The following is a 26,894-nucleotide window of genomic DNA, read 5'->3' as shown; positions in this document are numbered from 1 at the left end:
CCCGCTCTGGGTGTCCGGTGAGACCGCCGTCTTTCGGCGTGCGACCGGTACCGCCCGTTGTAACTCCCCGATGTGTCTGAACCGGTTGTGGATGGCGAACGCCATCTGGAGGAGCGGGATCTGTGGTGGCTCCTGCGTGAGTGGTGTCGGCGTCTTGAGTGGGAATGGTGACAGCTAGAGGGACAGCGGGAACGGTGGCGGGAATCTACTGATGAGGGTGAGGACGATCTGCGGCATCTATGTCTGCGATCGCCCTGTCTAGGGGTTGTGTTAGGTGCATTTACCTCGGGAGTAAGAGGGACGTTATCTTGGCCATGGGGCGTGAGTGGCGGTGCAGGGGGTAGAGACGGGGAAGGTGCGGAGACTATTAGGCTGGAACCGCAGGGTGAGCGCAACAGGGCGGGGACTGATAGGAAACTGTCTGCGATTAGCGTTTGGGAGCATGGGGGTGTTGGCGGCGCATAATTTATTGCAGCTGTGTTATTGTTTGGTGCGACTGTGTGCGTGTTTGGTGCGTACATTCCTGGCTGCGGAGCGTGCTGGCTGGTCTGAATAGACCAGTCATCACGCTCCGCGGCCGTGTTCGTGGCTCTGGCCCCCGACCGCCCGCCTCCCCGCACAGGCAACGCTGATGTGCCTGCTGGGGGGACGCGGTAGGCAAGGGGTGGGCTGACCAGAGGTCCATGGTGCTGCGGTTCTGGTGAGGAAGGGGACGCTGCAGCACACCGTGGAGGGACCTGGCTCGGGGGGCTTGTGAGCACTTTTTTCAGGCGCCCCCCCGACCGATTTGGCGGGTTGGGGCCCCGCCGCTGTTAGTGGGCGGGGCTTGGCGGTCCCAAGCCGGCATCAGGGAGAGGGGACTCCCTGACGCTGCCGGGGACCTGCGGTATGCCTGGGCTGGCTGCCCCCTGGTCCCCCTGAGCGGCTGGCGCGCCGCCGAGGGGACCGAGGCGGCGGGCGGTCCCCTGCTTGCTCCCGCACTGCAGTGAGATTGCCTGGAGGAAGTGGGGCCGGAAGTGGGCGTGTCCTGCCCGGCCCGCACTGCACTATGGGAGTCAGGGAGGGCCTGCACAGCATGGGAGGGCGGCGGATGATCCAATAAGCGCGCCGGGCCCCGGGTTTCAGAGCGGGGACAGGAAGTGCCCGGGGCCCGGACGCGATCGGCGTATGGAGCCGGCTCCTGGCACCGGCGGGCAGCGGCGCCAGAGGCAAGCGCCGAGATGTCCGCCGCGCATCCCGGCGCCACACGTGGGGCAGAAGCACGGCGACTTGGCAGCGCCGGCTCCCCTCCAACACGTAGGCGCACGGGAGGACGGGAGGACCGCCCCGAACGTCTACCCTGGGACGCCGCTGCGGCCCGGTCAGCCGGAGCGCCAGGGGCTAGCAGCTGGAGCCCCGGAGGACCGGAGTCTGCAGATATAATGAGCTGGTGAGTGGGGGTTAGTAGCGCTGGGGAGACAGGAGAGGATGAGGCCCCAGGAGGGGGAATAAGCAGGGACGGAGCCCTGGGGGAGGACGGAGAGGCCAGGGGGTGAGGAGAGGACGCGGCCCCAGGAGGGGGGTGTGCAGGGATGGAGCCCAGGGGGACGATGGGGAGGCCTGAGGGGATGCTAGGGGGTGAGGAGAGGGCACAGGAAGGTGAGCACCCAAACCAGGATTAGGGGATCGCGACCATTGCTCACCTTCCTGTGCAGCTCCTTGCTGTAGGGCCTTGGTCGTAGGGGCAGCCATGGTGGTCAGAGACGACAACAGCTTCCAAGGGTCAACCGGGGAGAAAGAGGGAGAACCTGGCCCCGTCACTAGAATTTAACCCCTGAGGGTGTGGCCTGACTCACCTCTTCTCCCCGGTTGGTCCGCTGGGCGTCCCAATCATGACCTCACCTGGGGAGGTAGTGGGAGGGGGGAATTGGGCACTGCACTGATTTCCCCTCTAGCTATCCCTTAGGGGCTCTGCAGTCAGAGGCACGTTCCTTATACAGTGCCGTGCCTACCAGTATGGCAGAACTACTTCTGGGTTACTTAAATTAAAACACTAAGTACTGATAGCAAGGGGCCTAACTTTGCAGATGATATATTTGCAACACTGTAACAAAGGCCAAATACGTGTCCACATCTTCACACACTGGTTGCAACCAATAAAGAGAGATTGATTGATAGATTTCATATTGAACGCAATACAATGCTTGACATGCATAGGCGCAAACAATGCAATGCGCCCAAAATGTTGCGATTGGTCAAGTTAAATCTAGCAAAATGCATTTGGCATCTGAAATGTGCAACTTTGACCCTGAAAAGATTTCACATAATGGGTTAAAACACAACGTGTGCGGATTTCCATTCAATCTGTATTTGGAAGCCGTATCAGAGAAGAAGTGCACTGTTCCCGGAGAAGATACCGCAATAACGGGTCAATGCGTGGAGTGGACAGAGCAAGCTCTATTTCCATCTCCCAAATCCATTTACTATAGGGTGTCCAATTAGAAGATGTATCAGATATTAAACTGATAAGAACAGATACTACACTTGATCTTGGGCGGCAGCGGCGACGACGACCATATCCAAAAGGCCGAACAGCCATAACCAGAAATGGTTTTGTACTTATGCCGCCCCCCGAGGCCTGACACTCATCCGTCATCCTAGCCAGAAGGCCGAGAAGCAATAGCCAGAAATTGTTTTGCACTTGTGCCGCACCAAGGCCTAACACTGATACCCTTTGGGGAGATGGAACAAAAGATTGCCCTGAGGAAGACATTTTAGCAAAGCAGACGCCTTCACAATGGCAGATCTGCTGTTTGTTCAAGCTGTGAGACCCTCGTTTTTAATCTGCATAACCCCACCTATTGTAACCCTCCCCCCTCTTTGTTCCAATGTGCACTACTGAGTGCCAGCAGGGGGGGCGAGAGGGAAATTCAAAAAACAAACAAGCGAGCAGCTGTCTTCCCTTAGCTCTCCTGATGCCAGGTATAGACCCTGCTGCCTACCTATCACCATGCTGCCCGCCGCTGTTCCAGCAGCAGACTGAAGATGACTGCCACTGCACTGCTTTATATAGGCCAAGGGCCCATTGTGACACGTGAGGGTTCCAGCCCATTGTGACACGTGAGAGTTCCGTGCGCAGATTCTATCTAATGCAGGCAGCGCACCTGGTTGCTAGAAAGCATTAGAATACTCACAGAGGTGGAGATAGGCAGCGTATTCAAGATCAGCACAGATACAATTTTTCCTTTTTTTAAAATACATATACACCAAATTTAAAAGTCAGTCGTCCACAAGAGGGAGACAATGTTTTACAAAAGAAATCATGCTGTAACAAACGTGGTATGTATGGCAGAACTACTTCTGGGTTACTTAAATTAAAACACTAAGTACTGATAGCAAGGGGCCTAACTTTGCAGATGATATATTTGCAACACTGTAACAAAGGCCAAATACGTGTCCACATCTTCACACACTGGTTGCAACCAATAAATAGAGATTGATTGATAGATTTCATATTGAACGCAATACAATGCTTGACATGCATAGGCGCAAACAATGCAATGCGCCCAAAATGTTGCGATTGGTCAAGTTAAATCTAGCAAAATGCATTTGGCATCTGAAATGTGCAACTTTGACCCTGAAAAGATTTCACATAATGGGTTAAAACACAACGTGTGCGGATTTCCATTCAATCTGTATTTGGAAGCCGTATCAGAGAAGGAGTGCACTGTTCCCGGAGAAGATACCGCAATAACGGGTCAATGCGTGGAGTGGACAGAGCAAGCTCTTTTTCCATCTCCCAAATCCATTTACTATAGGGTGTCCAATTAGAAGATGTATCAGATATTAAACTGATAAGAACAGATACTACACTTGATATTGGGCGGCGGCGGCGACGACGACGACAACGATCATATCCAAAAGGCCGAAAAGCCATAACCAAAAATGGTTTTGTACTTATGCCGCCCCCCCGAGGCCTGACACTCATCCGTCATCCTAGCCAGAAGGCCGAGAAGCAGTAGCCAGGAATTGTTTTGCACTTGTGCCGCACCAAGGCCTAACACTGATACCCTTTGGGGAGATGGAACAAAAGATTGCCCTGAGGAAGACATTTTAGCAAAGCAGACGCCTTCACAATGGCAGATCTGCTGTTTGTTCAAGCTGTGAGCCCCTCGTTTTTAATCTGCATAACCCCACCTATTGTAACCCTCCCCCCTCTTTGTTCCAATGTGCACTACTGAGTGCCAGCAGGGGGGGCGAGAGGGAAATTCAAAAAACAAACAAGCGAGCAGCTGTCTTCCCTTAGCTCTCCTGATGCCAGGTATAGACCCTGCTGCCTACCTATCACAATGCTGCCCGCCGCTGTTTCAGCAGCAGACTGAAGATGACTGCCACCGCACTGCTTTATATAGGCCAAGGGCCCATTGTGACACGTGAGGGTTCCAGCCCATTGTGACACGTGAGGGTTCCGGACCATGGCCAAGGGCCCATTGTGACACGTGAGAGTTCCGTGCGCAGATTCTAGCTAATGCAGGCAGCGCACCTGGTTGCTAGAAAGCATTAGAATACTCACAGAGGTGGAGATAGGCAGCGTATTCAAGATCAGCACAGATACAATTTTTCCTTTTTTTAAAATACATATACACCAAATTTAAAAATCAGTCGTCCACAAGAGGGAGACAATGTTTTACAAAAGAAATCATGCTGTAACAAACGTGGTATGTATGGCAGAACTACTTCTGGGTTACTTAAATTAAAACACTAAGTACTGATAGCAAGGGGCCTAACTTTGCAGATGATATATTTGCAACACTGTAACAAAGGCCAAATACGTGTCCACATCTTCACACACTGGTTGCAACCAATAAAGAGAGATTGATTGATAGATTTCATATTGAACGCAATACAATGCTTGACATGCATAGGCGCAAACAATGCAATGCGCCCAAAATGTTGCGATTGGTCAAGTTAAATCTAGCAAAATGCATTTGGCATCTGAAATGTGCAACTTTGACCCTGAAAAGATTTCACATAATGGGTTAAAACACAACGTGTGCGGATTTCCATTCAATCTGTATTTGGAAGCCGTATCAGAGAAGGAGTGCACTGTTCCCGGAGAAGATACCGCAATAACGGGTCAATGCGTGGAGTGGACAGAGCAAGCTCTTTTTCCATCTCCCAAATCCATTTACTATAGGGTGTCCAATTAGAAGATGTATCAGATATTAAACTGATAAGAACAGATACTACACTTGATCTTGGGCGGCGGCGACGACGACGATCATAGCCAAAAGGCTGAAAAGCCATAACCAGAAATGGTTTTGTACTTATGCCGCCCCCCGAGGCCTGACACTCATCCGTCATCCTAGCCAGAAGGCCGAGAAGCAATAGCCAGAAATTGTTTTGCACTTGTGCCGCACCAAGGCCTAACACTGATACCCTTTGGGGAGATGGAACAAAAGATTGCCCTGAGGAAGACATTTTAGCAAAGCAGACGCCTTCACAATGGCAGATCTGCTGTTTGTTCAAGCTGTGAGCCCCTCGTTTTTAATCTGCATAACCCCACCTATTGTAACCCTCCCCCCTCTTTGTTCCAATGTGCACTACTGAGTGCCAGCAGGGGGGGCGAGAGGGAAATTCAAAAAACAAACAAGCGAGCAGCTGTCTTCCCTTAGCTCTCCTGATGCCAGGTATAGACCCTGCTGCCTACCTATCACCATGCTGCCCGCCGCTGTTCCAGCAGCAGACTGAAGATGACTGCCACCGCACTACTTTATATAGGCCAAGGGCCCATTGTGACACGTGAGGGTTCCAGCCCATTGTGACACGTGAGGGTTCCGGACCATGGCCAAGGGCCCATTGTGACACGTGAGAGTTCCGTGCGCAGATTCTATCTAATGCAGGCAGTGCACCTGGTTGCTAGAAAGCAACTGTGTCCAGTTTTGGGCACCGGTGCTCAGGAAGGATATAATGGAACTAGAGAGAGTACAAAGGAGGGCAACAAAATTAATAAAGGGGATGGGAGAACTACAATACCCAGATAGATTAGCGAAATTAGGATTATTTAGTCTAGAAAAAAGACGACTGAGGGGCGATCTAATAACCATGTATAAGTATATAAGGGGACAATACAAATATCTCGCTGAGGATCTGTTTATACCAAGGAAGGTGACGGGCACAAGGGGGCATTCTTTGCGTCTGGAGGAGAGAAGGTTTTTCCACCAACATAGAAGAGGATTCTTTACTGTTAGGGCAGTGAGAATCTGGAATTGCTTGCCTGAGGAGGTGGTGATGGCGAACTCAGTCGAGGGGTTCAAGAGAGGCCTGGATGTCTTCCTGGAGCAGAACAATATTGTATCATACAATTATTAGGTTCTGTAGAAGGACGTAGATCTGAGTATTTATTATAATGGAATATAGGCTGAACTGGATGGACAAATGTCTTTTTTCGGCCTTACTAACTATGTTACTTACTAACTATGTTACATTAGAATACTCACAGAGGTGGAGATAGGCAGCGTATTCAAGATCAGCACAGATACAATTTTTCCTTTTTTTAAAATACATATACACCAAATTTAAAAGTCAGTCGTCCACAAGAGGGAGACAATGTTTTACAAAAGAAATCATGCTGTAACAAACGTGGTATGTATGGCAGAACTACTTCTGGGTTACTTAAATTAAAACACTAAGTACTGATAGCAAGGGGCCTAACTTTGCAGATGATATATTTGCAACACTGTAACAAAGGCCAAATACGTGTCCACATCTTCACACACTGGTTGCAACCAATAAAGAGAGATTGATTGATAGATTTCATATTGAACGCAATACAATGCTTGACATGCATAGGCGCAAACAATGCAATGCGCCCAAAATGTTGCGATTGGTCAAGTTAAATCTAGCAAAATGCATTTGGCATCTGAAATGTGCAACTTTGACCCTGAAAAGATTTCACATAATGGGTTAAAACACAACGTGTGCGGATTTCCATTCAATCTGTATTTGGAAGCCGTATCAGAGAAGGAGTGCACTGTTCCCGGAGAAGATACCGCAATAACGGGTCAATGCGTGGAGTGGACAGAGCAAGCTCTTTTTCCATCTCCCAAATCCATTTACTATAGGGTGTCCAATTAGAAGATGTATCAGATATTAAACTGATAAGAACAGATACTACACTTGATCTTGGGCGGCGGCGACGACGACGATCATAGCCAAAAGGCCGAAAAGCCATAACCAGAAATGGTTTTGTACTTATGCCGCCCCCCGAGGCCTGACACTCATCCGTCATCCTAGCCAGAAGGCCGAGAAGCAATAGCCAGAAATTGTTTTGCACTTGTGCCGCACCAAGGCCTAACACTGATACCCTTTGGGGAGATGGAACAAAAGATTGCCCTGAGGAGGACATTTTAGCAAAGCAGACGCCTTCACAATGGCAGATCTGCTGTTTGTTCAAGCTGTGAGCCCCTCGTTTTTAATCTGCATAACCCCACCTATTGTAACCCTCCCCCCTCTTTGTTCCAATGTGCACTACTGAGTGCCAGCAGGGGGGGCGAGAGGGAAATTCAAAAAACAAACAAGCGAGCAGCTGTCTTCCCTTAGCTCTCCTGATGCCAGGTATAGACCCTGCTGCCTACCTATCACCATGCTGCCCGCCGCTGTTCCAGCAGCAGACTGAAGATGACTGCCACCGCACTGCTTTATATAGGCCAAGGGCCCATTGTGACACGTGAGGGTTCCAGCCCATTGTGACACGTGAGGGGTCCGGACCATGGCCAAGGGCCCATTGTGACACGTGAGAGTTCCGTGCGCAGATTCTATCTAATGCAGGCCGCACCTGGTTGCTAGAAAGCATTAGAATACTCACAGAGGTGGAGATAGGCAGCGTATTCAAGATCAGCACAGATACAATTTTTCCTTTTTTTAAAATACATATACACCAAATTTAAAAGTCAGTCGTCCACAAGAGGGAGACAATGTTTTACAAAAGAAATCATGCTGTAACAAACGTGGTATGTATGGCAGAACTACTTCTGGGTTACTTAAATTAAAACACTAAGTACTGATAGCAAGGGGCCTAACTTTGCAGATGATATATTTGCAACACTGTAACAAAGGCCAAATACGTGTCCACATCTTCACACACTGGTTGCAACCAATAAAGAGAGATTGATTGATAGATTTCATATTGAACGCAATACAATGCTTGACATGCAGAGGTGCAAACAATGCAATGCGCCCAAAATGTTGCAATTGGTCAAGTTAAATCTAGCAAAATGCATTTGGCATCTGAAATGTGCAACTTTGACCCTGAAAAGATTTCACATAATGGGTTAAAACACAACGTGTGCGGATTTCCATTCAATCTGTATTTGGAAGCCGTTTCAGAGAAGGAGTGCACTGTTCCCGGAGAAGATACCGCAATAACGGGTCAATGCGTGGAGTGGACAGAGCAAGCTCTTTTTCCATCTCCCAAATCCATTTACTATAGGGTGTCCAATTAGAAGATGTATCAGATATTAAACTGATAAGAACAGATACTACACTTGATCTTGGGCGGCGGCGGCGACGACGACGACGACAACGATCATATCCAAAAGGCCGAAAAGCCATAACCAGAAATGGTTTTGTACTTATGCCGCCCCCCGAGGCCTGACACTCATCCGTCATCCTAGCCAAAAGGCCGAGAAGCAATAGCCAGAAATTGTTTTGCACTTGTGCCGCACCAAGGCCTAACACTGATACCCTTTGGGGAGATGGAACAAAAGATTGCCCTGAGGAGGACATTTTAGCAAAGCAGACGCCTTCACAATGGCAGATCTGCTGTTTGTTCAAGCTGTGAGCCCCTTGTTTTTAATCTGCATAACCCCACCTATTGTAACCCTCCCCCCTCTTTGTTCCAATGTGCACTACTGAGTGCCAGCAGGGGGGGCGAGAGGGAAATTCAAAAAACAAACAAGCGAGCAGCTGTCTTCCCTTAGCTCTCCTGATGCCAGGTATAGACCCTGCTGCCTACCTATCACCATGCTGCCCGCCGCTGTTCCAGCAGCAGACTGAAGATGACTGCCACCGCACTGCTTTATATAGGCCAAGGGCCCATTGTGACACGTGAGGGTTCCGGACCATGGCCAAGGGCCCATTGTGACACGTGAGAGTTCCGTGCGCAGATTCTATCTAATGCAGGCAGCGCACCTGGTTGCTAGAAAGCATTAGAATACTCACAGAGGTGGAGATAGGCAGCGTATTCAAGATCAGCACAGATACAATTTTTCCTTTTTTTAAAATACATATACACCAAATTTAAAAGTCAGTCGTCCACAAGAGGGAGACAATGTTTTACAAAAGAAATCATGCTGTAACAAACGTGGTATGTATGGCAGAACTACTTCTGGGTTACTTAAATTAAAACACTAAGTACTGATAGCAAGGGGCCTAACTTTGCAGATGATATATTTGCAACACTGTAACAAAGGCCAAATACGTGTCCACATCTTCACACACTGGTTGCAACCAATAAAGAGAGATTGATTGATAGATTTCATATTGAACGCAATACAATGCTTGACATGCATAGGCGCAAACAATGCAATGCGCCCAAAATGTTGCGATTGGTCAAGTTAAATCTAGCAAAATGCATTTGGCATCTGAAATGTGCAACTTTGACCCTGAAAAGATTTCACACAATGGGTTAAAACACAACGTGTGCGGATTTCCATTCAATCTGTATTTGGAAGCCGTATCAGAGAAGGAGTGCACTGTTCCCGGAGAAGATACCGCAATAACGGGTCAATGCGTTGAGTGGACAGAGCAAGCTCTTTTTCCATCTCCCAAATCCATTTACTATAGGGTGTCCAATTAGAAGATGTATCAGATATTAAACTGATAAGAACAGATACTACACTTGATCTTGGGCGGCGGCGACGACGATCATAGCCAAAAGGCCGAAAAGCCATAACCAGAAATGGTTTTGTACTTATGCCACCCCCCGAGGCCTGACACTCATCCGTCATCCTAACCAGAAGGCCGAGAAGCAATAGCCAGAAATTGTTTTGCACTTGTGCCGCACCAAGGCCTAACACTGATACCCTTTGGGGAGATGGAGCAAAAGATTGCCCTGAGGAAGACATTTTAGCAAAGCAGACGCCTTCACAATGGCAGATCTGCTGTTTGTTCAAGCTGTGAGGCCCTCGTTTTTAATCTGCATAACCCCACCTATTGTAACCCTCCCCCCTCTTTGTTCCAATGTGCACTACTGAGTGCCAGCAGGGGGGGCGAGAGGGAAATTCAAAAAACAAACAAGCGAGCAGCTGTCTTCCCTTAGCTCTCCTGATGCCAGGTATAGACCCTGCTGCCTACCTATCACCATGCTGCCCGCCGCTGTTCCAGCAGCAGACTGAAGATGACTGCCACTGCACTGCTTTATATAGGCCAAGGGCCCATTGTGACACGTGAGGGTTCCAGCCCATTGTGACACGTGAGGGTTCCGGACCATGGCCAAGGGCCCATTGTGACATGTGAGAGTTCCGCGCGCAGATTCTATCTAATGCAGGCAGTGCACCTGGTTGCTAGAAAGCATTAGAATACTCACAGAGGTGGAGATAGGCAGCGTATTCAAGATCAGCACAGATACAATTTTTCCTTTTTTTAAAATACATATACACCAAATTTAAAAGTCAGTCGTCCACAAGAGGGAGACAATGTTTTACAAAAGAAATCATGCTGTAACAAACGTGGTATGTATGGCAGAACTACTTCTGGGTTACTTAAATTAAAACACTAAGTACTGATAGCAAGGGGCCTAACTTTGCAGATGATATATTTGCAACACTGTAACAAAGGCCAAATATGTGTCCACATCTTCACACACTGGTTGCAACCAATAAAGAGAGATTGATTGATAGATTTCATATTGAACGCAATACAATGCTTGACATGCATAGGCGCAAACAATGCAATGCGCCCAAAATGTTGCAATTGGTCAAGTTAAATCTAGCAAAATGCATTTGGCATCTGAAATGTGCAACTTTGACCCTGAAAAGATTTCACATAATGGGTTAAAACACAACGTGTGCGGATTTCCATTCAATCTGTATTTGGAAGCCGTATCAGAGAAGGAGTGCACTGTTCCCAGAGAAGACACCGCAATAACGGGTCAATGCGTGGAGTGGACAGAGCAAGCTCTTTTTCCATCTCCCAAATCCATTTACTATAGGGTGTCCAATTAGAAGATGTATCAGATATTAAACTGATAAGAACAGATACTACACTTGATCTTGGGCGGCAGCGGCGACGACGACCATATCCAAAAGGCCGAAAAGCCATAACCAGAAATGGTTTTGTACTTATGCCGCCCCCCGAGGCCTGACACTCATCCGTCATCCTAGCCAGAAGGCCGAGAAGCAATAGCCAGAAATTGTTTTGCACTTGTGCCGCACCAAGGCCTAACACTGATACCCTTTGGGGAGATGGAGCAAAAGATTACCCTGAGGAGGACATTTTAGCAAAGCGGACGCCTTCACAATGGCAGATCTGCTGTTTGTTCAAGCTGTGAGCCCCTCGTTTTTAATCTGCATAACCCCACCTATTGTAACCCTCCCCCCTCTTTGTTCCAATGTGCACAACTGAGTGCCAGCAGGGGGGGCGAGAGGGAAATTCAAAAAACAAACAAGCGAGCAGCTGTCTTCCCTTAGCTCTCCTGATGCCAGGTATAGACCCTGCTGCCTACCTATCACCATGCTGCCCGCCGCTGTTCCAGCAGCAGACTGAAGATGACTGCCACCGCACTGCTTTATATAGGCCAAGGGCCCATTGTGACACGTGAGGGTTCCAGCCCATTGTGACACGTGAGGGTTCCGGACCATGGCCAAGGGCCCATTGTGACACATGAGAGTTCCGTGCGCAGATTCTATCTAATGCAGGCAGCGCACCTGGTTGCTAGAAATCATTAGAATACTCACAGAGGTGGAGATAGGCAGCGTATTCAAGATCAGCACAGATACAATTTTTCCTTTTTTTAAAATACATATACACCAAATTTAAAAGTCAGTCGTCCACAAGAGGGAGACAATGTTTTACAAAAGAAATCATGCTGTAACAAACGTGGTATGTATGGCAGAACTACTTCTGGGTTACTTAAATTAAAACACTAAGTACTGATAGCAAGGGGCCTAACTTTGCAGATGATATATTTGCAACACTGTAACAAAGGCCAAATACGTGTCCACATCTTCACACACTGGTAGCAACCAATAAAGAGAGATTGATTGATAGATTTCATATTGAACGCAATACAATGCTTGACATGCATAGGCGCAAACAATGCAATGCGCCCAAAATGTTGCGATTGGTCAAGTTAAATCTAGCAAAATGCATTTGGCATCTGAAATGTGCAACTTTGACCCTGAAAAGATTTCACATAATGGGTTAAAACACAACGTGTGCGGATTTCCATTCAATCTGTATTTGGAAGCCGTTTCAGAGAAGGAGTGCACTGTTCCCGGAGAAGATACCGCAATAACGGGTCAATGCGTGGAGTGGACAGAGCAAGCTCTTTTTCCATCTCCCAAATCCATTTACTATAGGGTGTCCAATTAGAAGATGTATCAGATATTAAACTGATAAGAACAGATACTACACTTGATCTTGGGCGGCGGCGGCGACGACGACGACAACGATCATATCCAAAAGGCCGAAAAGCCATAACCAGAAATGGTTTTGTACTTATGCCGCCCCCCGAGGCCTGACACTCATCCGTCATCCTAGCCAAAAGGCCGAGAAGCAATAGCCAGAAATTGTTTTGCACTTGTGCCGCACCAAGGCCTAACACTGATACCCTTTGGGGAGATGGAACAAAAGATTGCCCTGAGGAAGACATTTTAGCAAAGCAGATGCCTTCACAATGGCAGATCTGCTGTTTGTTCAAGCTGTGAGCCCCTCGTTTTTAATCTGCATAACCCCACCTATTGTAACCCTCCCCCCTCTTTGTTCCAATGTGCACTACTGAGTGCCAGCAGGGGGGGCGAGAGGGAAATTCAAAAAACAAACAAGCGAGCAGCTGTCTTCCCTTAGCTCTCCTGATGCCAGGTATAGACCCTGCTGCCTACCTATCACCATGCTGCCCGCCGCTGTTCCAGCAGCAGACTGAAGATGACTGCCACCGCCAGGGCTGCCACTAGAAATTTTGGGGCCCCATACTGGCAAAATTTTCGGGGCCCCCTTGAGACTCCGCCCAGGCTCCACCCCAGCCCCGCCTCCAGGCTCCACCCCTCGAACTGTCCACAGTCCCACCGCTCTCTCTTGGAAAAACTCCACTTCTCACCAATCACACATTAACAGTTCCCATCACCAGATCACACATATAGCAGGCAGCTTTTGTTTTGGCCAAAAGATTTTTTAAGCCGCCACCATAACACGGTAGACACTTTTGGCCGGGCCCTACTCTGCTGTAACCTATTAAATATTTGTTAAAATATGCAATACAATTTAGGTATATTTTTATTTATTTTTCAATTTTTAAAATGCCCAATAATATCACATAGAAGCAACAAATACCACAACACCATGACCAGATGACATATTACCACCACAGTGATCGAATAATATCACATACAAGGAACAAATACCACAACACCATGACCAGACCACATATTACCACCACAGTGATCGAATAATATCACATACAAGGAACAAATACCACAACACCATGTCCAGACCACATATTACCACCACATAGTGACTGAATACTACAATTCTGATCAGTAATTTTTAAAAAAGCACCATACTATCACCATAAGTGCCATTATACACAGGAGATCTGTACTTAGTATGCAGTGTCTGTGTACAGATAATATAGTGATCACTAGTGAAATTATACACAGGAGCTCTGTATACAGTGTATAGTGTCAGTGTATAGGTAACACACTGACTCACCAGTGACGTCTCTAGGTGAAGTCCTTCATCTTTCATCCAGCACAGACCGCCATCATTTCATCCAGCCAGGACTTCTCTCTGCAGGAAATAACACAGTTATCTCGAGCTCCGCTTGCAGAACACATTACTTAATTTTTCACAACTTCTACATTACACCACATGAAGAAGGCGACATAGTATCACTCTATACAGTAACAGGACCGCCCTCCATTTAAAACAGTATACTCAAAAAATAAAATAAATACATCACTGCAGTAATAATATCCCTAAATTAGCCCCTATGGTATTAATAATATCACCCAGCCTGGCCCCGTGTGTCTCATTCCTGGCGTCAGCCAGATATTCTCCCATCCTGCCCTCATGAGTATCCATTCTGCCCCATATGATCTCCTTATCCTGCCCCATATGATCGCCCCATGTGATCTCTCCATCCTGCCCCATCTGTCTCCATCATATCCATCCTGCCCCATGATCCTGCACGATCTGTCTCCAATTCTGCCCCCAGTGTCTCCAATCATGCCCCATGTCTCCATTCTGCCCCCTATGTCTCCAACCATGCCCCCATGTCTGCAATCCTGACACTTGTCTCCAATCATGCCCCCTGTGTCTCCATTCTGCCCCATCTGTCTCCAATCCTGCCCCATCTGTCTCCAGTCATGCCCCCATGTCTTTCATCCTGCCCCGTGTCTCCAATCATGCCCCGTATCTCCATTCTGCCCCGTGTCTCGCATTCTGCCCCTGGGTCTCACAGTCTGCCCCTGTGTCCAGCATTCTGCACCTGTCACTGTGTCCAGCATTCTGCCCCTGTCACTGTGTCCAGCATTTCTGCCCCACTGTGTCCAGCATTCTGCCCCAATGTCCAGCATTCTGCCCCTGTCACTGTGTCCAGCATTTCTGCCCCTGTCTCCAGCATTCTGCCCCACTGTGTGTCCAGCATTCTGCCCCACTGTGTGTCCAGCATTCTGCCCCACTGTGTGTCCAGCATTCTGCCCCACTGTGTGTCCAGCATTCTGCCCCACTGTGTGTCCAGCATTCTGCCCCACTGTGTCCAGCATTTCTGCCCGTGTCCAGCATTTCTGCCCCTGTGTCCAGCATTTCTGCCCCTGTGTGTCCAGCATTCTGCCCCACTGTGTCCAGCATTCTGCCCCACTGTGTGTCCAGCATTTCTGCCCCTGTGTGTGTCCACCATTCTGTCCCACTGTGTCCAGCATTTCTGCCCCTGTGTCCAGCATTTTTGCCCCACTGTGTCCAGCATTTCTGCCCCACTGTGTCCAGCATTTCTGCCCCTGTGTGTCCAGCATTCTGCCCCACTGTGTCCAGCATTCTGCCCCACTGTGTGTCCAGCATTTCTGCCCCTGTCTCCAGCATTCTGCCCCACTGTGTGTCCAGCATTCTGCCCCACTGTGTCCAGCATTTCTGCCCCTGTGTCCAGCATTTCTGCCCCTGTGTCCAGCATTTCTGCCCCTGTGTGTCCAGCATTCTGCCCCACTGTGTCCAGCATTCTGCCCCACTGTGTCCAGCATTTCTGCCTCTGTGTGTCCAGCATTCTGCCCCAATGTCCAGCATTCTGCCCCTGTCACTGTGTCCAGCATTTCTGCCCCTGTCTCCAGCATTCTGCCCCACTGTGTGTCCAGCATTCTGCCCCACTGTGTGTCCAGCATTCTGCCCCACTGTGTGTCCAGCATTCTGCCCCACTGTGTGTCCAGCATTCTGCCCCACTGTGTGTCCAGCATTCTGCCCCACTGTGTGTCCAGCATTCTGCCCCACTGTGTCCAGCATTTCTGCCCGTGTCCAGCATTTCTGCCCCTGTGTCCAGCATTTCTGCCCCTGTGTGTCCAGCATTCTGCCCCACTGTGTCCAGCATTCTGCCCCACTGTGTGTCCAGCATTTCTGCCCCTGTGTGTGTCCACCATTCTGTCCCACTGTGTCCAGCATTTCTGCCCCTGTGTCCAGCATTTTTGCCCCACTGTGTCCAGCATTTCTGCCCCACTGTGTCCAGCATTTCTGCCCCTGTGTGTCCAGCATTCTGCCCCACTGTGTCCAGCATTCTGCCCCACTGTGTGTCCAGCATTTCTGCCCCTGTCTCCAGCATTCTGCCCCACTGTGTGTCCAGCATTCTGCCCCACTGTGTCCAGCATTTCTGCCCCTGTGTCCAGCATTTCTGCCCCTGTGTCCAGCATTTCTGCCCCTGTGTGTCCAGCATTCTGCCCCACTGTGTCCAGCATTCTGCCCCACTGTGTGTCCAGCATTTCTGCCCCTGTGTGTGTCCACCATTCTGTCCCACTGTGTCCAGCATTTCTGCCCCTGTGTCCAGCTTTTTTGCCCCACTGTGTCCAGCATTTCTGCCCCACTGTGTCCAGCATTTCTGCCCCTGTGTGTCCAGCATTCTGCCCCACTGTGTCCAGCATTTCTGCCCCACTGTGTGTCCAGCATTTCTGCCCCTGTGTGTGTCCACAATTCTGTCCCACTGTGCCCAGCATTTCTGCCCCTGTGTCCAGCATTTCTGCCCCACTGTGTCCAGCATTTCTGCCCCACTGTGTCCAGCATCCTGCCCCCATTGTGTCCAGCATCCTGCCCCACTGTGTCCAGCATTTCTGCCCCACTGTGTCCAGCATTTCTGCCCCACTGTGTCCAGCATTTCTGCCCCACTGTGTCCAGCATTTCTGCCCCACTGTGTCCAGCATTTCTGCCCCTGTGTGTCCACATTTCTGCCCCACTGTGTCCAGCATTCTGCCCCACTGTGTCCACCATTCTGCCCCACTGTGTCCGGCATTTCTGCCCCTGTGTCACTGTGTCCAGCATTCTGCCCCACTGTGTCCACCATTCTGCCCCTGTGTGTCTACCATTCTGTCCCACTGTGTCCAGCATTTCTGCCCCACTGTGTCCAGCATTCTGCCCCACTGTGTCCACCATTCTGCCCCACTATGTCCGGCATTTCTGCCCCTGTGTGTCCAGCATTCTGCCCCACTGTGTCCACCATTCTGCCCCTGTGTGTCCATCATTCTGCCCCTGTGTGTCCACCATTCTGCCCCACTGTGTCCAGCATTTCTGCCCCACTGTGTCCAGCATTTCTGCCTCTGTGTGTCCAGCATTCTGCCCCACTGTGTCCACCATTCTGCCCCTGTGTGTCCACCATTCTGCCCCTGTGTGTCCACCATTCTGCCCCTGTGTGTCCACCATTCTGCCCCTGTGTGTCCACCATTCTGCCCCACTGTGTCCAGCATTTCTGTCCCTGTGTGTCCACCATTCTGCCCCACTGTGTCCACCATTCTGCCCCACTGTGTCCAGCATTTCTGCCCCTGTGTGTCCACCATTCTGCCCCTGTGTGTCCAGCATTTCTGCCCCTGTGTGTCCATCATCCTGCCCCCCGGGCCCCCCTGGATCGCAGCAGCTCTCAAAGAAAAAAAAACAACACAACTTCTTACCTGGCCAAGCTCCAGCGCTGGGTGAAGCTCCCTCTCCAGGCTCCACACAGACGCACTCGCCGCCGGGCCCGGCGGCTGACAATGACGTCAGACGCCGGCGGCGGCGAGTGCGCACTGCGGCCCTATTCAGCCGCCAGCCTCAGACTGGCTGGCGGCTGTTAACTATTGACGTGCGGGCGCGGGCCCGCACGTCAATAGTGTGCCGCTGCCGCAGCGCCTGCAGGGGGGGCCCGGTGACCAGATGAGACGGGGCCCGATGCGGGCCCCCTCTGCTCACCGGGCCCCATACGCCAGTCACGGCTGTCATGCCCTGATGGCGGCCCTGGCCACCGCACTGCTTTATATAGGCCAAGGGCCCATTGTGACACGTGAGGGTTCCAGCCCATTGTGACACGTGAGAGTTCCGTGCGCAGATTCTATCTAATGCAGGCAGCGCACCTGGTTGCTAGAAAGCATTAGAATACTCACAGAGGTGGAGATAGGCAGCGTATTCAAGATCAGCACAGATACAATTTTTCCTTTTTTTAAACTACATATACACCAAATTTAAAAGTCAGTCGTCCACAAGAGGGAGACAATGTTTTACAAAAGAAATCATGCTGTAACAAACGTGCTATGTATGGCAGAACTACTTCTGGGTGACTTAAATTAAAACACTAAGTACTGATAGCAAGGGGCCTAACTTTGCAGATGATATATTTGCAACACTGTAACATAGGCCAAATACGTGTCCACATCTTCACACACTGGTTGCAACCAATAAAGAGAGATTGATTGATAGATTTCATATTGAACGCAATACAATGCTTGACATGCATAGGCGCAAACAATGCAATGCGCCCAAAATGTTGCAATTGGTCAAGTTAAATCTAGCAAAATGCATTTGGCATCTGAAATGTGCAACTTTGACCCTGAAAAGATTTCACATAATGGGTTAAAACACAACGTGTGCGGATTTCCATTCAATCTGTATTTGGAAGCCGTATCAGAGAAGGAGTGCACTGTTCCCAGAGAAGATACCGCAATAACGGGTCAATGCGTGGAGTGGACAGAGCAAGCTCTTTTTCCATCTCCCAAATCCATTTACTATAGGGTGTCCAATTAGAAGATGTATCAGATATTAAACTGATAAGAACAGATACTACACTTGATCTTGGGCGGCAGCGGCGACGACGACCATATCCAAAAGGCCGAAAAGCCATAACCAGAAATGGTTTTGTACTTATGCCGCCCCCCGAGGCCTGACACTCATCCGTCATCCTAGCCAGAAGGCCGAGAAGCAATAGCCAGAAATTGTTTTGCACTTGTGCCGCACCAAGGCCTAACACTGATACCCTTTGGGGAGATGGAACAAAAGATTGCCCTGAGGAGGACATTTTAGCAAAGCAGACGCCTTCACAATGGCAGATCTGCTGTTTGTTCAAGCTGTGAGCCCCTCGTTTTTAATCTGCATAACCCCACCTATTGTAACCCTCCCCCCTCTTTATTCCAATGTGCACTACTGAGTGCCAGCAGGGGGGGCGAGAGGGAAATTCAAAAAACAAACAAGCGAGCAGCTGTCTTCCCTTAGCTCTCCTGATGCCAGGTATAGACCCTGCTGCCTACCTATCACCATGCTGCCCGCCGCTGTTCCAGCAGCAGACTGAAGATGACTGCCACCGCACTACTTTATATAGGCCAAGGGCCCATTGTGACACGTGAGGGTTCCAGCCCATTGTGACACGTGAGGGTTCCGGACCATGGCCAAGGGCCCATTGTGACACGTGAGAGTTCCGTGCGCAGATTCTATCTAATGCAGGCAGCGCACCTGGTTGCTAGAAAGCATTAGAATACTCACCCAGGTGGAGATAGGCAGCGTATTCAAGATCAGCACAGATACAATTTTTCCTTTTTTTAAAATACATATACACCAAATTTAAAAGTCAGTCGTCCACAAGAGGGAGACAATGTTTTACAAAAGAAATCATGCTGTAACAAACGTGGTATGTATGGCAGAACTACTTCTGGGTTACTTAAATTAAAACACTAAGTACTGATAGCAAGGGGCCTAACTTTGCAGATGATATATTTGCAACACTGTAACAAAGGCCAAATACGTGTCCACATCTTCACACACTGGTTGCAACCAATAAAGAGAGATTGATTGATAGATTTCATATTGAACGCAATACAATGCTTGACATGCATAGGCGCAAACAATGCAATGCGCCCAAAATGTTGCGATTGGTCAAGTTAAATCTAGCAAAATGCATTTGGCATCTGAAATGTGCAACTTTGACCCTGAAAAGATTTCACATAATGGGTTAAAACACAACGTGTGCGGATTTCCATTCAATCTGTATTTGGAAGCCGTATCAGAGAAGGAGTGCACTGTTCCCAGAGAAGATACCGCAATAACGGGTCAATGCGTTGAGTGGACAGAGCAAGCCCTTTTTCCATCTCCCAAATCCATTTACTATAGGGTGTCCATTTAGAAGATGTATCAGATATTAAACTGATAAGAACAGATACTACACTTGATCTTGGGCGGCGGCGACGACGATCATAGCCAAAAGGCCGAAAAGCCATAACCAGAAATGGTTTTGTACTTATGCCACCCCCCGAGGCCTGACACTCATCCGTCATCCTAGCCAGAAGGCCGAGAAGCAATAGCCAGAAATTGTTTTGCACTTGTGCCGCACCAAGGCCTAACACTGATACCCTTTGGGGAGATGGAGCAAAAGATTGCCCTGAGGAGGACATTTTAGCAAAGCAGACGCCTTCACAATGGCAGATCTGCTGTTTGTTCAAGCTGTGAGCCCCTCGTTTTTGATCTGCATAACCCCACCTATTGTAACCCTCCCCCCTCTTTGTTCCAATGTGCACTACTGAGTGCCAGCAGGGGGGGCGAGAGGGAAATTCAAAAAACAAACAAGCGAGCAGCTGTCTTCCCTTAGCTCTCCTGATGCCAGGTATAGACCCTGCTGCCTACCTATCACCATGCTGCCCGCCGCTGTTCCAGCAGCAGACTGAAGATGACTGCCACTGCACTGCTTTATATAGGCCAAGGGCCCATTGTGACACGTGAGGGTTCCAGCTCATTGTGACACGTGAGGGTTCCGGACCATGGCCAAGGGCCCATTGTGACACGTGAGGGTTCCAGCCCATTGTGACACGTGAGAGTTCCGTGCGCAGATTCTATCTAATGCAGGCAGCGCACCTGGTTGCTAGAAAGCATTAGAATACTCACAGAGGTGGAGATAGGCAGTGTATTCAAGATCAGCACAGATACAATTTTTCCTTTTTTTAAAATACATATACACCAAATTTAAAAGTCAGTCGTCCACAAGAGGGAGACAATGTTTTACAAAAGAAATCATGCTGTAACAAACGTGGTATGTATGGCAGAACTACTTCTGGGTTACTTAAATTAAAACACTAAGTACTGATAGCAAGGGGCCTAACTTTGCAGATGATATATTTGCAACACTGTAACAAAGGCCAAATACGTGTCCACATCTTCACACACTGGTTGCAACCAATAAAGAGAGATTGATTGATAGATTTCATATTGAACGCAATACAATGCTTGACATGCATAGGCGCAAACAATGCAATGCGCCCAAAATGTTGCAATTGGTCAAGTTAAATCTAGCAAAATGCATTTGGCATCTGAAATGTGCAACTTTGACCCTGAAAAGATTTCACATAATGGGTTAAAACACAACGTGTGCGGATTTCCATTCAATCTGTATTTGGAAGCCGTATCAGAGAAGGAGTGCACTGTTCCCAGAGAAGATACCGCAATAACGGGTCAATGCGTGGAGTGGACAGAGCAAGCTCTTTTTCCATCTCCCAAATCCATTTACTATAGGGTGTCCAATTAGAAGATGTATCAGATATTAAACTGATAAGAACAGATACTACACTTGATCTTGGGCGGCAGCGGCGACGACGACCATATCCAAAAGGCCGAAAAGCCATAACCAGAAATGGTTTTGTACTTATGCCGCCCCCCGAGGCCTGACACTCATCCGTCATCCTAGCCAGAAGGCCGAGAAGCAATAGCCAGAAATTGTTTTGCACTTGTGCCGCACCAAGGCCTAACACTGATACCCTTTGGGGAGATGGAACAAAAGATTGCCCTGAGGAAGACATTTTAGCAAAGCAGACGCCTTCACAATGGCAGATCTGCTGTTTGTTCAAGCTGTGAGCCCCTGGTTTTTAATCTGCATAACCCCACCTATTGTAACCCTCCCCCCTCTTTGTTCCAATGTGCACTACTGAGTGCCAGCAGGGGGGGCGAGAGGGAAATTCAAAAAACAAACAAGCGAGCAGCTGTCTTCCCTTAGCTCTCCTGATGCCAGGTATAGACCCTGCTGCCTACCTATCACCATGCTGCCCGCCGCTGTTCCAGCAGCAGACTGAAGATGACTGCCACCGCACTGCTTTATATAGGCCAAGGGCCCATTGTGACACGTGAGGGTTCCAGCCCATTGTGACACGTGAGGGTTCCGGACCATGGCCAAGGGCCCATTGTGACACGTGAGAGTTCCGTGCGCAGATTCTATCTAATGCAGGCAGCGCACCTGGTTGCTAGAAAGCATTAGAATACTCACAGAGGTGGAGATAGGCAGCGTATTCAAGATCTGCACAGATACAATTTTTCCTTTTTTTAAAATACATATACACCAAATTTAAAAGTCAGTCGTCCACAAGAGGGAGACAATGTTTTACAAAAGAAATCATGCTGTAACAAACGTGGTATGTATGGCAGAACTACTTCTGGGTTACTTAAATTAAAACACTAAGTACTGATAGCAAGGGGCCTAACTTTGCAGATGATATATTTGCAACACTGTAACAAAGGCCAAATACGTGTCCACATCTTCACACACTGGTTGCAACCAATAAAGAGAGATTGATTGATAGATTTCATATTGAACGCAATACAATGCTTGACATGCATAGGCGCAAACAATGCAATGCGCCCAAAATGTTGCAATTGGTCAAGTTAAATCTAGCAAAATGCATTTGGCATCTGAAATGTGCAACTTTGACCCTGAAAAGAATTCACATAATGGGTTAAAACACAACTTGTGCGGATTTCCATTCAATCTGTATTTGGAAGCCGTATCAGAGAAGGAGTGCACTGTTCCCGGAGAAGATACCGCAATAACGGGTCAATGCGTGGAGTGGACAGAGCAAGCTCTTTTTCCATCTCCCAAATCCATTTGCTATAGGGTGTCCAATTAGAAGATGTATCAGATATTAAACTGATAAGAACAGATACTACACTTGATCTTGGGCGGCGGCGGTGACGACGACGACGATCATAGCCAAAAGGCCGAAAAGCAATAACCAGAAATGGTTTTGTACTTATGCCGCCCCCCGAGGCCTGACACTCATCCGTCATCCTAGCCAGAAGGCCGAGAAGCAATAGCCAGAAATTGTTTTGCACTTGTGCCGCACCAAGGCCTAACACTGATACCCTTTGGGGAGATGGAGCAAAAGATTGCCCTGAGGAGGACATTTTAGCAAAGCAGGCGCCTTCACAATGGCAAATCTGCTGTTTGTTCAAGCTGTGAGCCCCTCGTTTTTAATCTGCATAACCCCACCTATTGTAACCCTCCCCCCTCTTTGTTCCAATGTGCACTACTGAGTGCCAGCAGGGGGGGCGAGAGGGAAATTCAAAAAACAAACAAGCGAGCAGCTGTCTTCCCTTAGCTCTCCTGATGCCAGTTATAGACCCTGCTGCCTACCTATCACCATGCTGCCCGCCGCTGTTCCAGCAGCAGACTGAAGATGACTGCCACCGCACTGCTTTATATAGGCCAAGGGCCCATTGTGACACGTGAGGGTTCCAGCCAATTGTGACACGTGAGAGTTCCGGACCATGGCCAAGGGCCCATTGTGACATGTGAGAGTTCCGTGTGCAGATTCTATCTAATGCAGGCAGCGCACCTGGTTGCTAGAAAGTGTTAGAATACTCACAGAGGTGGAGATAGGCAGCGTATTCAAGATCAGCACAGATACAATTTTTCCTTTTTTTAAAATACATATACACCAAATTTAAAAGTCAGTCGTCCACAAGAGGGAGACAATGTTTTACAAAAGAAATCATGCTGTCACAAACGTGGTACGTATGTCAGAACTACTTCTGGGTTACTTAAATTAAAACACTAAGTACTGATAGCAAGGGGCCTAACTTTGCAGATGATATATTTGCAACACTGTAACAAAGGCCAAATACGTCTCCACATCTTCACACACTGGTTGCAACCAATAAAGAGAGATTGATTGATAGATTTCATATTGAACGCAATACAATGCTTGACATGCATAGGCGCAAACAATGCAATGCGCCCAAAATGTTGCAATTGGTCAAGTTAAATCTAGCAAAATGCATTTGGCATCTGAAATGTACAACTTTGACCCTGAAAAGAATTCACATAATGGGTTAAAACACAACGTGTGCGGATTTCCATTCAATCTGTATTTGGAAACCGTTTCAGAGAAGGAGGGCACTGTTCCCGGAGAAGATACCACAATAAAAGGTCAATGCGTGGAGTGGACAGAGCAAGCTCTTTTTCCATCTCCCAAATCCATTTACTATAGGGTGTCCAATTAGAAGATGTATCAGATATTAAACTGATAAGAACAGATACTACACTTGATCTTGGGCGGCGGCGACGACGATCATAGCCAAAAGGCCGAAAAGCCATAACCAGAAATGGTTTTGTACTTATGCCGCCCCCCGAGGCCTGACACTCATCCGTCATCCTAGCCAGAAGGCCGAGAAGCAATAGCCAGAAATTGTTTTGCACTTGTGCCGCACCAAGGCCTAACACTGATACCCTTTGGGGAGATGGAACAAAAGATTGCCCTGAGGAAGACATTTTAGCAAAGCAGACGCCTTCACAATGGCAGATCTGCTGTTTGTTCAAGCTGTGAGCCCCTGGTTTTTAATCTGCATAACCCCACCTATTGTAACCCTCCCCCCTCTTTGTTCCAATGTGCACTACTGAGTGCCAGCAGGGGGGGCGAGAGGGAAATTCAAAAAACAAACAAGCGAGCAGCTGTCTTCCCTTAGCTCTCCTGATGCCAGGTATAGACCCTGCTGCCTACCTATCACCATGCTGCCCGCCGCTGTTCCAGCAGCAGACTGAAGATGACTGCCACCGCACTGCTTTATATAGGCCAAGGGCCCATTGTGACACGTGAGGGTTCCAGCCCATTGTGACACGTGAGGGTTCCGGACCATGGCCAAGGGCCCATTGTGACACGTGAGAGTTCCGTGCGCAGATTCTATCTAATGCAGGCAGCGCACCTGGTTGCTAGAAAGCATTAGAATACTCACAGAGGTGGAGATAGGCAGCGTATTCAAGATCTGCACAGATACAATTTTTCCTTTTTTTAAAATACATATACACCAAATTTAAAAGTCAGTCGTCCACAAGAGGGAGACAATGTTTTACAAAAGAAATCATGCTGTAACAAACGTGGTATGTATGGCAGAACTACTTCTGGGTTACTTAAATTAAAACACTAAGTACTGATAGCAAGGGGCCTAACTTTGCAGATGATATATTTGCAACACTGTAACAAAGGCCAAATACGTGTCCACATCTTCACACACTGGTTGCAACCAATAAAGAGAGATTGATTGATAGATTTCATATTGAACGCAATACAATGCTTGACATGCATAGGCGCAAACAATGCAATGCGCCCAAAATGTTGCAATTGGTCAAGTTAAATCTAGCAAAATGCATTTGGCATCTGAAATGTGCAACTTTGACCCTGAAAAGAATTCACATAATGGGTTAAAACACAACTTGTGCGGATTTCCATTCAATCTGTATTTGGAAGCCGTATCAGAGAAGGAGTGCACTGTTCCCGGAGAAGATACCGCAATAACGGGTCAATGCGTGGAGTGGACAGAGCAAGCTCTTTTTCCATCTCCCAAATCCATTTGCTATAGGGTGTCCAATTAGAAGATGTATCAGATATTAAACTGATAAGAACAGATACTACACTTGATCTTGGGCGGCGGCGGTGACGACGACGACGATCATAGCCAAAAGGCCGAAAAGCCATAACCAGAAATGGTTTTGTACTTATGCTGCCCCCCGAGGCCTGACACTCATCCGTCATCCTAGCCAGAAGGCCGAGAAGCAATAGCCAGAAATTGTTTTGCACTTGTGCCGCACCAAGGCCTAACACTGATACCCTTTGGGGAGATGGAGCAAAAGATTGCCCTGAGGAGGACATTTTAGCAAAGCAGGCGCCTTCACAATGGCAAATCTGCTGTTTGTTCAAGCTGTGAGCCCCTCGTTTTTAATCTGCATAACCCCACCTATTGTAACCCTCCCCCCTCTTTGTTCCAATGTGCACTACTGAGTGCCAGCAGGGGGGGCGAGAGGGAAATTCAAAAAACAAACAAGCGAGCAGCTGTCTTCCCTTAGCTCTCCTGATGCCAGTTATAGACCCTGCTGCCTACCTATCACCATGCTGCCCGCCGCTGTTCCAGCAGCAGACTGAAGATGACTGCCACCGCACTGCTTTATATAGGCCAAGGGCCCATTGTGACACGTGAGGGTTCCAGCCAATTGTGACACGTGAGAGTTCCGGACCATGGCCAAGGGCCCATTGTGACATGTGAGAGTTCCGTGTGCAGATTCTATCTAATGCAGGCAGCGCACCTGGTTGCTAGAAAGTGTTAGAATACTCACAGAGGTGGAGATAGGCAGCGTATTCAAGATCAGCACAGATACAATTTTTCCTTTTTTTAAAATACATATACACCAAATTTAAAAGTCAGTCGTCCACAAGAGGGAGACAATGTTTTACAAAAGAAATCATGCTGTCACAAACGTGGTACGTATGTCAGAACTACTTCTGGGTTACTTAAATTAAAACACTAAGTACTGATAGCAAGGGGCCTAACTTTGCAGATGATATATTTGCAACACTGTAACAAAGGCCAAATACGTCTCCACATCTTCACACACTGGTTGCAACCAATAAAGAGAGATTGATTGATAGATTTCATATTGAACGCAATACAATGCTTGACATGCATAGGCGCAAACAATGCAATGCGCCCAAAATGTTGCAATTGGTCAAGTTAAATCTAGCAAAATGCATTTGGCATCTGAAATGTGCAACTTTGACCCTGAAAAGAATTCACATAATGGGTTAAAACACAACGTGTGCGGATTTCCATTCAATCTGTATTTGGAAACCGTTTCAGAGAAGGAGGGCACTGTTCCCGGAGAAGATACCACAATAAAAGGTCAATGCGTGGAGTGGACAGAGCAAGCTCTTTTTCCATCTCCCAAATCCATTTACTATAGGGTGTCCAATTAGAAGATGTATCAGATATTAAACTGATAAGAACAGATACTACACTTGATCTTGGGCGGCGGCGACGACGATCATAGCCAAAAGGCCGAAAAGCCATAACCAGAAATGGTTTTGTACTTATGCCGCCCCCCGAGGCCTGACACTCATCCGTCATCCTAGCCAGAAGGCCGAGAAGCAATAGCCAGAAATTGTTTTGCACTTGTGCCGCACCAA

General features: G+C 48.3%; 15 pseudogenes; all 15 read right to left on the bottom strand.

The window, feature by feature from the left end:
- Positions 1–2,367: 2,367 nt before the first annotated feature.
- LOC138643716 (U2 spliceosomal RNA) lies at positions 2,368–2,578 on the bottom strand (annotated as a pseudogene).
- Positions 2,579–3,696: 1,118 nt separating this feature from the next.
- Positions 3,697–3,916, bottom strand: LOC138643697 (U2 spliceosomal RNA; annotated as a pseudogene).
- A 1,159-nt stretch (positions 3,917–5,075) lies between these two features.
- On the bottom strand, positions 5,076–5,286 carry LOC138643698 (U2 spliceosomal RNA; annotated as a pseudogene).
- A 1,716-nt stretch (positions 5,287–7,002) lies between these two features.
- Positions 7,003–7,213, bottom strand: LOC138643668 (U2 spliceosomal RNA; annotated as a pseudogene).
- A 1,156-nt stretch (positions 7,214–8,369) lies between these two features.
- Positions 8,370–8,592, bottom strand: LOC138643689 (U2 spliceosomal RNA; annotated as a pseudogene).
- Positions 8,593–9,724: 1,132 nt separating this feature from the next.
- On the bottom strand, positions 9,725–9,932 carry LOC138643708 (U2 spliceosomal RNA; annotated as a pseudogene).
- A 1,158-nt stretch (positions 9,933–11,090) lies between these two features.
- On the bottom strand, positions 11,091–11,301 carry LOC138643702 (U2 spliceosomal RNA; annotated as a pseudogene).
- Positions 11,302–12,459: 1,158 nt separating this feature from the next.
- Positions 12,460–12,679, bottom strand: LOC138643688 (U2 spliceosomal RNA; annotated as a pseudogene).
- Positions 12,680–18,324: 5,645 nt separating this feature from the next.
- LOC138643696 (U2 spliceosomal RNA) lies at positions 18,325–18,535 on the bottom strand (annotated as a pseudogene).
- Positions 18,536–19,693: 1,158 nt separating this feature from the next.
- LOC138643721 (U2 spliceosomal RNA) lies at positions 19,694–19,901 on the bottom strand (annotated as a pseudogene).
- Positions 19,902–21,085: 1,184 nt separating this feature from the next.
- On the bottom strand, positions 21,086–21,296 carry LOC138643695 (U2 spliceosomal RNA; annotated as a pseudogene).
- A 1,158-nt stretch (positions 21,297–22,454) lies between these two features.
- LOC138643687 (U2 spliceosomal RNA) lies at positions 22,455–22,671 on the bottom strand (annotated as a pseudogene).
- A 1,158-nt stretch (positions 22,672–23,829) lies between these two features.
- Positions 23,830–24,037, bottom strand: LOC138643726 (U2 spliceosomal RNA; annotated as a pseudogene).
- Positions 24,038–25,195: 1,158 nt separating this feature from the next.
- Positions 25,196–25,412, bottom strand: LOC138643691 (U2 spliceosomal RNA; annotated as a pseudogene).
- Positions 25,413–26,570: 1,158 nt separating this feature from the next.
- Positions 26,571–26,778, bottom strand: LOC138643725 (U2 spliceosomal RNA; annotated as a pseudogene).
- Positions 26,779–26,894: the final 116 nt, after the last annotated feature.

The sequence above is a fragment of the Ranitomeya imitator genome, chromosome 6, assembly GCF_032444005.1.
Source record: "Ranitomeya imitator isolate aRanImi1 chromosome 6, aRanImi1.pri, whole genome shotgun sequence".
Taxonomy (NCBI): Eukaryota; Metazoa; Chordata; class Amphibia; order Anura; family Dendrobatidae; genus Ranitomeya; species Ranitomeya imitator.
This window is presented reverse-complemented; position numbering and strand designations above follow the sequence as displayed.